Source organism: Lipophrys pholis, assembly GCF_963383615.2.
Source record: "Lipophrys pholis genome assembly, chromosome: 10".
Lineage (NCBI taxonomy): Eukaryota > Metazoa > Chordata > Actinopteri > Blenniiformes > Blenniidae > Lipophrys > Lipophrys pholis.
This window is the reverse complement of record NC_137640.1, coordinates 24243345-24256371: the sequence shown is the minus strand read 5'-3', so window position 1 is coordinate 24256371 and position 13027 is coordinate 24243345. Positions and strand designations below refer to the sequence as shown.

The following is a 13027-nucleotide window of genomic DNA, read 5'->3' as shown; positions in this document are numbered from 1 at the left end:
TTAATTTTTATTTTTACAATTCTTTTGTTTAAAGCATTTTATCCTGGCTTTCTTATTAGTCCAGTTTCAGGGTCTTTCCATTAAAGACAAAAACCGCCTTAACTCTGCTGTAGATAATTTGGGTCCAGCAAAGATATTATGTTCCCTGTGGGTACTGCGGGTGTTCCAAAAAGCTCAGGGAACAGTTTGAGACTACATCCTCCCTTCTGAATTCGTCTTATTGCCCTCAGGCCACCAATGAAAACTCCTGTTAAGTCATCTGTTCATTCAGCCATCAGGCTGTTGAACTTTGTTAGATTTGCATGGGAAGGATGAGGTATCTTGCTTCTGTGTGGTTTTGGAATGTTTTGTTTGTACTTTATTGCTTGTTTAACAGACTGGGATTAGCAAATGTGTTTGAGTCTGATTCTGAATAAGGACCTGAACCAACTTGGAAAAAAAACAAAGCGTTAGACTGTGGCCAGCTGTGATGGAGAAGTGATGACAGGCTCTGTGTTGGTGTTGTGTCAGCCTTTAAGTTTCGATGGTGAAGTCCATCATTAAAGAATGTAAGCATATATATATTTACTCAACAATCTTCACGCTTAATAACAACAAAAAAGATGAAAATGTTGTTTTTTTTTAATTCTTGAGAAAAATAACTGAAATTCGATTAGCTGCAGTGTTTTTCTATAGAGTAGCATTTGTGAAAGCCCTCCGTGTCTTTTGGCTTGAATTCTGCGGTCTTCATTGTGTGTCTTTTCACAAACTCACTCCACAGTATGGCTTTCATACATACGGTACTACTGTTTCTTTCAATAAGGTTTCACTGCTTCAGGTTAATCTCAATGTCGCCCTCATTGAACAGAATAGGAATAGCAGTTTCTGCTTGAAAAGAAATTCTTCCCAACTATTTCAAACAAAAATGCAGTCAATTTATTTGTAAAATCCTCTCACAGTCTGGATTTGACTAACTGGGTGAGCTGGATTGAGACTACAAGCTGCAATTTTGAAGTTCTTTTTGAGAGAGTCAACATTTTTTTCACTCTTAGTTTACACCACATCGTTTCAGGGGAAAACGTATCATCTTTGCATTTTCATTTCAGAAAAGTTTTGGGTTTTGACAGCAACTTTTTGAAAACTATGTCGGTTTATTAGGAAGCGACAGAAATGTGGAGAACAATGTAGTTCCACTATAGGGCCACTAGTGGGTGCTAGTGTGATGAAACCACCTGTGCAGAGAACTGTACGCTGTAAACATTGGAGCCCCTGTAAACTGTCTTTCTTTATCATTTTGGCCCACGTAAGGCCCCGGCATACTCCCATAAGAACAAGAAGAAAAGTTCGGCTGTGACGTCAGTCAGCTGCCGAAAAAAAATTCTTGTTCATACTCCGAGAAGAAGCTGTCGAACTCGCAGGCCACGCCCCCTCAACGCTGCCTGTGAAGCGGCGTTTTAACTTTTCAACGGCACAGCTTATTTCTCACTTCAAATGTTGTCAGAAATATATTTCGCTGAACTGTTTCAGTAGTAAAGGAGAAAGTTTGTGTCCGGGCCGGTTTTAACTGGAGCAGCTGACAGAGTGATGCGTTCAGGGGCATGACGTAGCTCCCAAACGTGCTACATGCTAAGCGACTTCGCGGCTCACACAGTAGCGAGGCTACATGCTAAATATGATTAAAATATGCCTGATACAGTCTTTAGCAATCTCGAATGCACGTGCGCGGCACAAGGCAGTGCGCTAATACAAAACGCACATTTACGTGTCACGGAATGCGAAAGTAAACAAGACAAATCTGACCAATCACACAAGGGTTTTCCGCACAGACAATCTTCTTCGGCCAGCTAAGATGGCGTCATTTTGTTCGGCAATGCCGAACCTTCTTCCTGTTGTTAGGGAGTATGAATGGGCCTTTATAGTATCTTTTTTTAGTCGGAAATAAAATGTGTCTCCAGATGGTGGTGGAGTAAAATGAGACATCATTAGAAAATGCCTGTTAAATTCAAAAGTGAAGAGCACTCGTCACATTCCTTATGAAGGAATCTTTGTCCCGAACATGTGCAGAAACAGCGTTTCATAAAAGTTGTGTTTTCCCCTGGAAACCCTTTCCAGTAACTCTGGACGCCATTGTGGTGTAAACGGACACCCAATGCGTAACGAAACGTTTTCATGTAATTGGGACCTTAATCTGTATTATCCTTTCCATTAAGTGTTTACATTTAAAAAAAATAAATAAAAAAACACACACACACACAAAACGTAGGTGCCTTTTTCTCACTGTATAACAAACCAACCACTTGACTCTGTAAAATAGTTACACATTCTTTCAAGTACTACTACTCTTTATTCGTCATTTCACTTCTGTTGTTTTTGGAGTCCCGTTTAATGATTCATTTATATTATTGTACTCAATCTGCAATCTGTAGATGTTTACATGTCCACAGTTCTCTCCTTCAGATATTGACAGCCCGACATTGAGGCCATTTTATCTCTTCGTATGATTCTTACAGTAACTCGCTTGAAGTGTTTGTACACACGTGGCTTTTTACAGCTTGAAAGATCAATGATCAAGAGCATTTATCCGACAAGTATGGCCTCCTTTTTCATTGATAATTGTCTCCAACCCATCTCAAGATCCTCTCAATCAATTTGTGAATTGAATAATTAAACAGTGACCATTATTTAATGTAACCTATTACTCTAAATGCATGTGATATAACTGCCCCGGGCCTTGATTGATCCTGTGGGGCTTGTTGCAGTTCTTTATCCCTATCTCTTCCCTGTACTCATGCTTCCTGTCTGTATCAGTGGCGCTAAATTGCGCCAATAAAAGTCTGCTTGCACCAAAATGATGAAATAAGAATGAGATATAACAAAAGAGAACTCCTGTTTGTGAGGCTGATTTGTGAGATCAGCCAGTATGAGAAGCTGGTCTCTCTGGTGTTTGTGAATGACTTCATTAAAAAACGCTGCCAGCTCTTTGTTGATTGGCTGATTGATAAACAGTTTTATTAGCTGACATGTGAAAATGCTGTATCCCTGCGGTAACCCAGATACGTTCCTCTCTGACAGCACAATTCTGCTGTTTCTGTCGCTCTGCTTTTCTCTGTCTGGTTGCTTGTTTATCTCTCTTTATTGCAGTCTATTTATATACCCCACCGTTTGTCAGTCGAGCGTTCACCCCGTCATTCGTCTCTGGGCGTAGCCGCATCCAAAACTATTTTCATGGGAGGGTAAGAATGGACACCTTTTATCAATCCGGAACACGTTTTTCTCGTAATTATTCTCGTGGCAGAAGACTGTGTGTGGAGAAAACAACGGCTTGGCCCATCTGGTGCATTTGTGGATTTGTTCACTCGTGCATCTGAGCATAATTGATAGCCACATTTTGGATGCAGGTGAATCGTCAGCTGTTCCGTGTTTTTGTCGTGTCCGCTGATTGTTATTTTTAGTGTCAGCAATGTTAGGGTCATTGAGTCTTACAGACGTGCCAGCTGGAGCCACAGTTACAGACAGATCGGACTGGCTGCAAGTGTGAAAAATGCCCAAAGAGCGATTCGACGCGACTGTTTAGTGACGTCTCAAAACTTTGTCGTCAGCGGAGCAGTAAGCACATGAAATGTGTCAGGACATAGACCATTCACAAAAAATACATTTCATAAGTGGATGACTTGAAAAGCTCTGTCATTGATGTTTTCATCAGTTTGATAGATTGATAGATAACTTTATTGTCATTCTTACCATTTACATCAGAGATGCACTGCAGAATGATCAGGGTCAACACTAAAACGCACAAAAAGTACCTTAGATAAAATACCTGAAAATACCTGAGATAAGATAAGGTGCCTACAATGCAGTGCAAGAATAACTAGGTGGAAATAACTTAAAACAGAGAATAAATAGGTTAGAACAGAGAGTGTGGTTTTTACAGTCCTCTGGTTAAAAGACGAATGACGGTGGGAAAAAAAAACAAAACTGTTTTTGAACCTGGCAGTTTTACATCTTGTGGTTCTGTATTTTTAAGTCATCTTAAGTTTGTGTGAAGGCTTTTGCTGAGGGTGAACCTTAGCCAAAGACGTGTCTGTGAGATATCACACATTTCCTAAAGACTGAAGTACATATTCTATATATTGTATGAAATGTATGGTTTAGCACTCTATACAGTATGTTGACCTGCAATATAATTAAATTAATATAAAAACCCATTTTTCCTCAGTTTTATTAGCATCGATATTAGTAAAGTTATATCAGTTACATCAACTACACTAGACATTTCCCTACAGTGGCAACACAACGTATGTGAAGTTCCTTGTTTCTTGTATTAAGTCACGAGCACAGACAAACACAGATCATTTAACCTCGAATGATAGTATTTCATGTTTTTATACAATATAAAACATGCAGTGTGCTGGTTAAAAAAAAAAAAAAAAAAAAAGTAAGCGAGTCCTTGAATTTGGTAAGATGTCAAACCTTTTCCTGCAATAACCAATCAAATGTTTCTGGTCGCTGCTGAGGAAACCAGTTTTCACTCGAGAATGGTTTCAGCTCAGCTGTATTCCCTACATTTCACACACTTAGACCTACTTATATGTAAACTGAAACACATTTTCTGGACTATTAGTGCGTAAAACTATTTTCACAAGGCTTCACACTGAATCAAGAATACATGAAAATGGCCCATCGTCACCTGGAAAACATGTTACAACTAATTTCACAAGCATTTTCAATAATTAAAGAGATTGTCTTCGATGGTGAAATTTAGTGATTGCTATTTATGTCAGGGTCTTGGACACTAACTCTGCCATCGAACCTCCAGAAAATGTCAAAATCCAAACTTTTGTTTGTCTGTTAAATGCTGAGAAGTGCGGTGCAGCACAGGGAAATTAAAATGATGGTTTGTTGTGAAAGTAAACATAATTTTCTGTGTCCTCAATCTTTTTGTCGTTCAGTAAATGATTACCACAAGAGTTGATATTGTTAAATCACGTCACCAGGTTGAGAAATCACCCACTGTCCAATAATGTAGACCAGGGGTGTCAAACATAAGGATCATGGGGGGAAAAAAAACGGCCCACAAGAGGCTCTAATTCAGCCGCTAAGCCACCAAGCAAATGTAAGAATTTCTAAGAAAACATTGACTTTTTAACAAAGTTTTCAAGAGAGACCCAACTTGAGAGATTGGTGATGCTGCCATGAAAACGACCTACTTTATTGCAGGCCAAATAGCAGTGTTTGTAAAAACATGCATAATGCAACAGCTCCAGGAGAAGAAATTTAGGGACATTTTATTGTATTTTGCTCCAGATGTTTTCATTAAAATTGACTTTATGTTGAGATAGTAGTCGTTTGGAGTAGTAATTTTAGTTTTGTAAAAATGTCCGCAGTTTCACTACGTCTGCTCTGCGCCACGGCAAAGAAAAAAGTTCAAATTTAAAGGTTATGATGGCACTATTTCACCCACTCAAGAAGATGTATGTGGCCCCTGAACGAAAATGTGTCCGACACCCCTGATATAGACAAAAGGCGGAAAAAAATATTTCAGTATTCCTTCACTACATCCCTTCAAGTTCCACGGATTTTAACCCGCAGTTTCACATATTTCAACCTCAAACGTAATTTCATCATTCCTGTGAGTGCAGAGCGAGTCCTCGCCGCACTGTCGTGTAAGATATTTCTGCTGATCTCTGCTTGGTTAAAAACCAGACACTTCAGACAGAACATTTGCAAATGAGTAAGTTCCTGGCCCGGAAACAAAAGAATAAACAAATCTGTGTTTGTGTGCATGTGCTGGTGCAGGTAACTGCTCAAAGTGGTTATTTAATGAATGTAAAAAAAAAAAAGAGAGAGAAAAAAAAAAAGAAAAGACAGAACAAGCTGTTCCTCGGTGCTGGTTAGCTAACTGCCTCCCACATGTACAGTCTCACACATAGACACACTCACACAAACACACACACTTGCTGCTCGGGGATTTGCTTGACGACGTGGAGCACTCGCATGTGAAACGGCATCTTTCATTGTTTCTCGCACTGTCACAAGTAATCCCAAATAATCGCCTCGCAATTGGTCACATTATTCCTCCACTTGTCCTTGAGCGTTAACGCGCGCCAGGCTGTGGCAATAATGAAGGAGAGGCTCTCCAGCATGTTGTTCATTAACACATCAAATAGCTCACACCACTTGCCCAAATCATATGTGTTGATTCGAGCTTTTTTATTTCATCAAGTATGGCCATCATAAGAATGTTACCTTGCCATACATTAACCCATAGATCCATTTATGCAGAGCTTAGACCTGTGTCGTAGCACTGTGGTGTGTACACACTAGAACTATTGTGACAATGCTTGAATCGTGTTTCATTGAAAGTGAAAATACCAATGTTAAAACCTGTGTTCAAGTACAAAGTATTCTTTCCCAGAACTAGTCAAAGTATCAGTTTTTTCTTTTTAACTACATTTAATTGCATCGTCGATACTAATCATTTCAGTTTGGGCTACCTCATGAGATAATTGTATTTGATGAGAGTAATATTGGAATGCATATTGGTTCTTTCCATCTCTGCTCACTGCGTTACCACAGTTCCAGCTCCTTCCACAGGCAATTCTCATCAGTAGAAATAACCAGAAGAAACACATATTTCCCAAAAAGTGCAATGAGTAGTGACTTGGCCTCTCCAATCCAGTGAGTTTCTGCTACACATGCGCAATCTACTACCATTACTGTATGTGCAACACTGCCATCTGCTGGTAAGATTACCTATCTAATCCACGAGTAATCACTTGTCTAAGAGTTCAACGCTTTCAGATTCACACGGTGAGTGCGTTTCTTACGGGCCTTTTTGATAACGAGTCGTTCAGAGTATGAGATTCACAGAAGAAGCAGAAAGACACAGGAAGAAGCAGTTTTGTAGCTCTTAGTCAGGTGCTGTAAAGATGTCTCATATAGCCTAGTCTACGCTCTGTATCGCTAAATGTGGAGCGATCGCCCACTGAGTGCAGCATGTTCTGTTTTATGACAGAGAGAGAGAGAGAGAGAGCGAGAGAGAGAGAGAGAGAGAGAGAGAGAGAGAGAGAGAGAGAGAGAGAGAGAGAGAATAAATACACCCAGATTCTGGGAGACTGTCTCTATGGCAGCGGTTACTATGGCGATGGCAAGGCTGCACGTGAAGCGATGACTGTCATGGCGCCCCGGGGAATTCACCCTCTCGAGCTGCTGGAAGACACACACACACACACACACACACACACACACACACACACACACACACACACACACACACACACACACACACACACTCTTCAATGAAGAGCAGTGGGAGGTGAGGAGAGAAGAGACTACTTGAGGAGAGAGAAGAGGCAGTGTGTTGACCGCTCGATGAAGACGATGCTAAATAAAGGCTGCAGTCTTTAAGTTTACAAAAAAAATGTTTAAATCATGTTTGTTTGTGTCAAATGAAATACAACATACCCATATCACTATACAATGGAATAAACTAGATACAACAGAGCCAACCTGTCGGCCTCCAGCAGAACGGGATTCTGAGGTGGAGAACTTGAGCTTCAACAATCAAAAGTCACAGAAAAGGTTCAGATCGAGGAGGAAAAAGCATGAAGAGCAACAGGAGAAGGACACAAAGTTAACCAGTGTCCTTCACTTTACCTGGCAGTGATCATATCCTTCTGGCTCATCGGCGTATGAATATTTTGAGAGTGATAAGAGGAAAGGGCCTTGGTGCGTCACTCAGTAAACGGTCCGCGATGGCCAAAGCCAGACCTGTAAGTTTTAACAAGGACGGAAGTTTTAAGTCTGATCCTAAAAGTAGAAACATGTGTTAGCCTCCATAAGTGAAAACGGGAGCTGGTTTCCCAGGAGAGGAGCCTGATAGCTGCGTCCTATTCTACATTTAGAAACTCCAGGAACCTCCAGTAAGCAGCGCTCTGAGAACAAATCGTTCCGATGAGATAACGCGGTAATAAGCACACTGGTTGTTAACAACTCAGTTTATTAGGAGAAGAATTTCAAAACACAGTTGAGATTTTACCTAAAGCCAGTAAACGGAACCCAGTGTAGAAGAAATGTGATCTTGCTTGTTCTTCTCAGTATTGCCACTGCAGTGCTTTCGAATCAACTCATTAAAAAGTTATCAGGAATTACAACTATCTATTCTAAAAGCAACAGATACATGGGAAGTATTTCTATTTTTTAATTCCGTATAAATGTGCTGTGCTGCATTATAAATAAAAATACTTGTGAAGTTGTACTTGCTGTCGTTCACAAAAATCTATGGCATGGTACATTTATTGTGAATCTGACAGAAGTTGTGAACTGCTTTGAGAAAGATAAAGTGAAAAACATGAATCCACATATGATATCAGTGAGGTCCATTTCACCGCTTCAATAACTTCCACAAAACTGTGGCCCGTCTTCTGATCGGGGACATGGGTTAAAATGGGCGTGATAAAAAGGAATATTATTGTTCCATTAATGATTTATCACTCGTTTATTTCGAAATCATCAAACGAAGCAAGAGAACAGGAAAAACCTAAATGGAAAAATCTGGTAAGATTCTCCTGAAGCTAAAATATTAAGCACAAAGTTTTGCTCCACGTGACCCGAGTCATCGAGCGTGTGTGTGTGTGTGTGTGTGTGTGTGTGTGTGTGTGTGTGTGTGTGTGTGTGTGTGTGCACAAAAATGTGAGCGTGGGTGTGTTACAACAGCAGTTCTTGTAAAGCATCGTACTTCTTACTTCATCATTTGTATTTTCTTTCTTTGTATGTCAGAATTATTGCACTGATACAAACAAAGCTACATAATTTAAATGTGTGTGTGTGTGTGTGTGTGTGTGTGTGTGTGTGTGTGTGTGTGTGTGTGTGTGTGTGTGTGTGTGTGTGTGTGTGTGTGTGTGTGTGTGTGTGTGGCGTTGGCACTGCAGAATCAGTCTGCTCTGTCATGCTGTTTCCATAGCAGCAGCAGGAGCCAATACAGCCAACCACACTCACTTCCTCGTTCCTCCCGATTGGCGCCAGCTCACTCTGACACTCTTCCTACTTTTTTTTTTTTTTTTTTGGCTTTGTGCTCTGTGGGAGTCTAGGCAAGAGTGGATACACTTCACTGCTCCTCTCACTTTCATTCATTCCGACGGGGGTTCGACCAGAGAGCTACATGTACAAAGAAACACAGAAAAGGAAAAAGTTTTTGTTGTTGTACGTCCTTTTCCTTTCTGATGAACACAAAAGGCTTAGCACTCAGATGTTGGTATACACCGTTGAATTAATCATTCTGTGCCATCTTTATCTGCATTATTTATTCATTATAGTGTGAAACCCACAGTGAATTTGTATAAACTCAGTTTAACAAGCCCTCTGAGCATCTTTTCTTTTCTTGTTCTTGCACAAATCCGTCCGCGATGGTTTGCATGTTGTAAAAGTGAGAAAAGTAAGATTGCGTATCAGTGGTAATCACGTAAACAATTGACAATCTGTTCCTGATATTTGTCCCTGGCGTTGCAGTACCTGCCTCATTGTAGTGATCGACATCCACTTCTCTCTTTCTCGCCCCGTTCTCCTGACAAAAAGCTGTTATTTTTAGTCCGCACTGTCGTTGCATATTTAGCTGTTACCACAATGGACTGCGAGGGCATAATCAAGCAGCTGCATTATTAAGAGCTGAGAAAAACAGATTGTTTAGCAGACTGTGTTCAGATGTTGAGCCACTGATTCAGCCAAACCATTAAACGGAGGACTTATCAGAGTTTCTACTTTGTGTAATAGAAGCTCTTAAACTCCACCTGTAATTTAGAGGGAATTCACCACACGTAACACATAAGAACCATTTATTAAGCTCGAAGTTTGGTTTCTGAGACCTGAAGCCAGTCCCACTTAACAATGGTTGAAAGGCAGGATTGAAATGGAACAGATCAGTCCATCACAGCTACAATAAAGAGAGACAGACAGGCAGAAACCAATATCCAATTGCATTTCAGAGATGCGTTCCCGACCACCTTGGGAAGTGGTTTGAGTGAAAGCACTTTGGTGCCTGTTTACACTTGTCTTTAGGACTTGAGACATGTGAGCTGATCTGGGGTGAACGGGACCATAATGACGTTTTACTTCGCCTTCCATGCCTTTTTTGAAAGTGTAAAACTGCCAACATCAATTAGTGTGTGTCTTCTACTGTCTGGACACACCTGGTGATATGGACGACCAATTTGTTTGCAGACAAAGCTCCCACATCATGAAACCTAAAGAAATAAGATGGTGTTTTTTTAGTCACGATGTAACAAAATAAATTTTCTAAAGTCTTTGATGGATGTCTAATATATTATTTATCTATTTATTTATTAATTAATTAATGTATTTATTTAGTTAGTTAGTTAGTTAGTTAGTTTTACAGCTTTGGATTACATTGTATAGATTAAAATAATTCTTACTCAACTGTAATGTTTTCATTGTCTGACTGTATGAGATACTAAAAGTAAAAAAAATAAAATAAAATTGGACACAGACTTGATATTGCTGGCAGACACACATGTGGAAGCATTTCTTCTACAGAATGCACAAAAGATCATGTCTGAGAGTTTCCCAGAATGACACATTATTTATTCAGCGCATGCATTTTCATGAATATGGTGTATCGGGCAAACTGCACTCCTGTCTAAAATAATTCTGGTGCACTTGGAACTAGAATTATTGTTGTTTTTGGATTTTTTTTTTTTTTTTACATGAGCAATAATGACAAATTGCAAGACAGAACTATTTCTCCAGCATGTTTTTTTAAATTTACTCTGAACTCATCAAGATCCTATTATAGTGGTTTTTCAAATGTTTATTATTATTAATTAATTAATTAATTTATTAATTAATTAATTAATTTATTTATTTATTTATTTATTTGTTTGTTTGTTTGTTTATTTGTTTGTTTGTTTGAAGAAACCATGCCAAGGAAGGTAAGAGATATGTGTGCTTTCTAAAAACTAATTTCTAGAAGAGCCTTTACTGTAATATTGGGCCAAATGAAGTAAAGTTCAGTAAAAAAAACTCATCAGCATAACTACTGTGCTACTTCCAGACTATCTGAAGACTTTGCATGAAAGAACAATAGAAGTATCTAAAGAGCAGTATTAAAATAATATATAGCAATAATATCTTGTGAATTGAAAAACATTAGGAAGCTTGACATTAGACCAAAAGTCACTACTTGTTGTGAACCACAACATGTGCAGAGTGAGCGATGAAGTTATAGCTGTGTGAGCGCCGCCTCAACCTCTGTGAGTCTATTTTTTCTTTCTTTCTTTCTTTCTTTCTTTCTTTCTTTTTTTTTTTAACTTTTTTTTCATTTCCTGTTCCTCAACAAAATAGTTGTTTTTGTTTTATGATGAATAGAAAGACTGAAGTGTATTGTGCTGCACAGTCCTTGTTAAAATCTCACCGGCTCACCTCTGATTAACGAACCCCGGGTCATTAGCCGAAAGAGTCGGCGTCAGAAAGAAAACCAGTAAGGTGTGAGCGCCATGAAAGGCCTGCGCTGGTTTACACGTACTGCAGACAAAACAGTAAATCCCAGCTGGGCTCATTACACCGGCTCTGAGCCTGACTGTGGATAAGAATGTATTGATTTTAATGGTCCGGCCCTTTTAGATAAACAGTCCTGGAGGATCTGAGGCCCTCTTATCAGATTTCGCAAGGCGTGCGACAACCCTGAGCAGATAACAGTGTGTGTACTCACAATGCTCAAAGATCACACTGTGTATCGTCTGAATTCATCTGCTCCTGGTGTGGAGCTGGACATGTGTGTTTGTGTCTATAGATAGATAAAACTAGGTCTTATCTCTGGGCCTCCTCGTGTCCTCAGTTGTCTACCCTTTCAAATTTTTTTCTTTATCTTCTTCTTTTTTTAAAAAAAATGTTGTCCCCTTTTTGACTCCAGTCTTTCCTCCTCCATCGTTTCCCAGCTGCACTCTTATTCCGCCACTTTTCTCATTTGATTGTCTTCCCCTCTCCACACCGCCGCCACTGATCCGACAGGAAATTGAAACATCATCGTAACAGCTGAAAATTAGCTCTTTGTTTTCGCTGACAGCAAATTGAGCATTTCCCACTTTTGGGTTTGAAATGATAATGCCGAGGGACGATTCCTCACTTAAAGATTTTAATGCTGATGGTAAAGCACACTGATGCCATTCAGCCACTAGGTTTTTTTATTTATTTTTTATTTTTTTTTAAGAAAAGGTTTGAAATTGAGTGACGTTGTCACAGATATCAGAAAGGATTGGGTCTAATTATACAGCAGGGGCTTGTTGTCTGAAAAGACTCAGTGTGTTAATCCTCAGCGTTATGACGGCATTATGTACCTGTATGCTGCTGTAGTAAGTGACGTGAACTTACTTCACTCACACAAACTTTAAGGTAGACTGCAATACAAACCACACAGTCAACAAAAAAGAAAGAAAAGCAGTGTTTAACTTGTCGCTGCACCACAACACTGAATCGAGTGACTTTTCCATTGCATCCAAGTACTAAAGGGATTTTGCATTTCGACAAGCCAGTCCAGTCACCACCACCCCTGTTTCCCCAGAACAGATACAACATTTATTCATGCTTGTCAGTAAGATTAGTTGGCATGTAATATTTGTTAATAGTGTCCGGAACTAATGCAGACCTTATTTCATTCTTTTAAAAATATTTTTTTTTTTTAAATCTATTCAAACAATCAGAAGTGCAACCAAATCTTATGTGGATATTATGTTGAGCCAGATAATGGGACGGCACCCTGTGTTGGCTGAGTTCTGCTAAAACCTCAAACACCTTCGATAAATCAGGAAATGATGGAGAATTGTACAAGATGTAAAAAAAAGTACATCTTGTACAATTTTATGCAACAGAGAGAGACTACATGTGGTTTTGAAAACGAGTATTTCCACAACAAGGGAGTTTTATCAGGTTTCACACCATAGGAGTGCAAATGTGTACAGTTCATATAAAGTTAAGTGTGTTTGTGTGTAAGTTAAGTTTAGTTGGAGAGCCACCCACGCTTCATTGTCTTGTGTACTAA

At 39.4% G+C, this 13027-nt stretch overlaps 1 protein-coding gene across 1 annotated transcript in view; it reads left to right on the top strand.

Annotated features, from left to right (window-relative positions):
• The window catches only part of lrrc7 (leucine rich repeat containing 7), a gene marked incomplete at its 3' end in the record, with an annotated part of 87138 nt that overhangs the window by 18750 nt on the left and 55361 nt on the right, over nucleotides 1–13027 (top strand). The window lies entirely within an intron of this gene.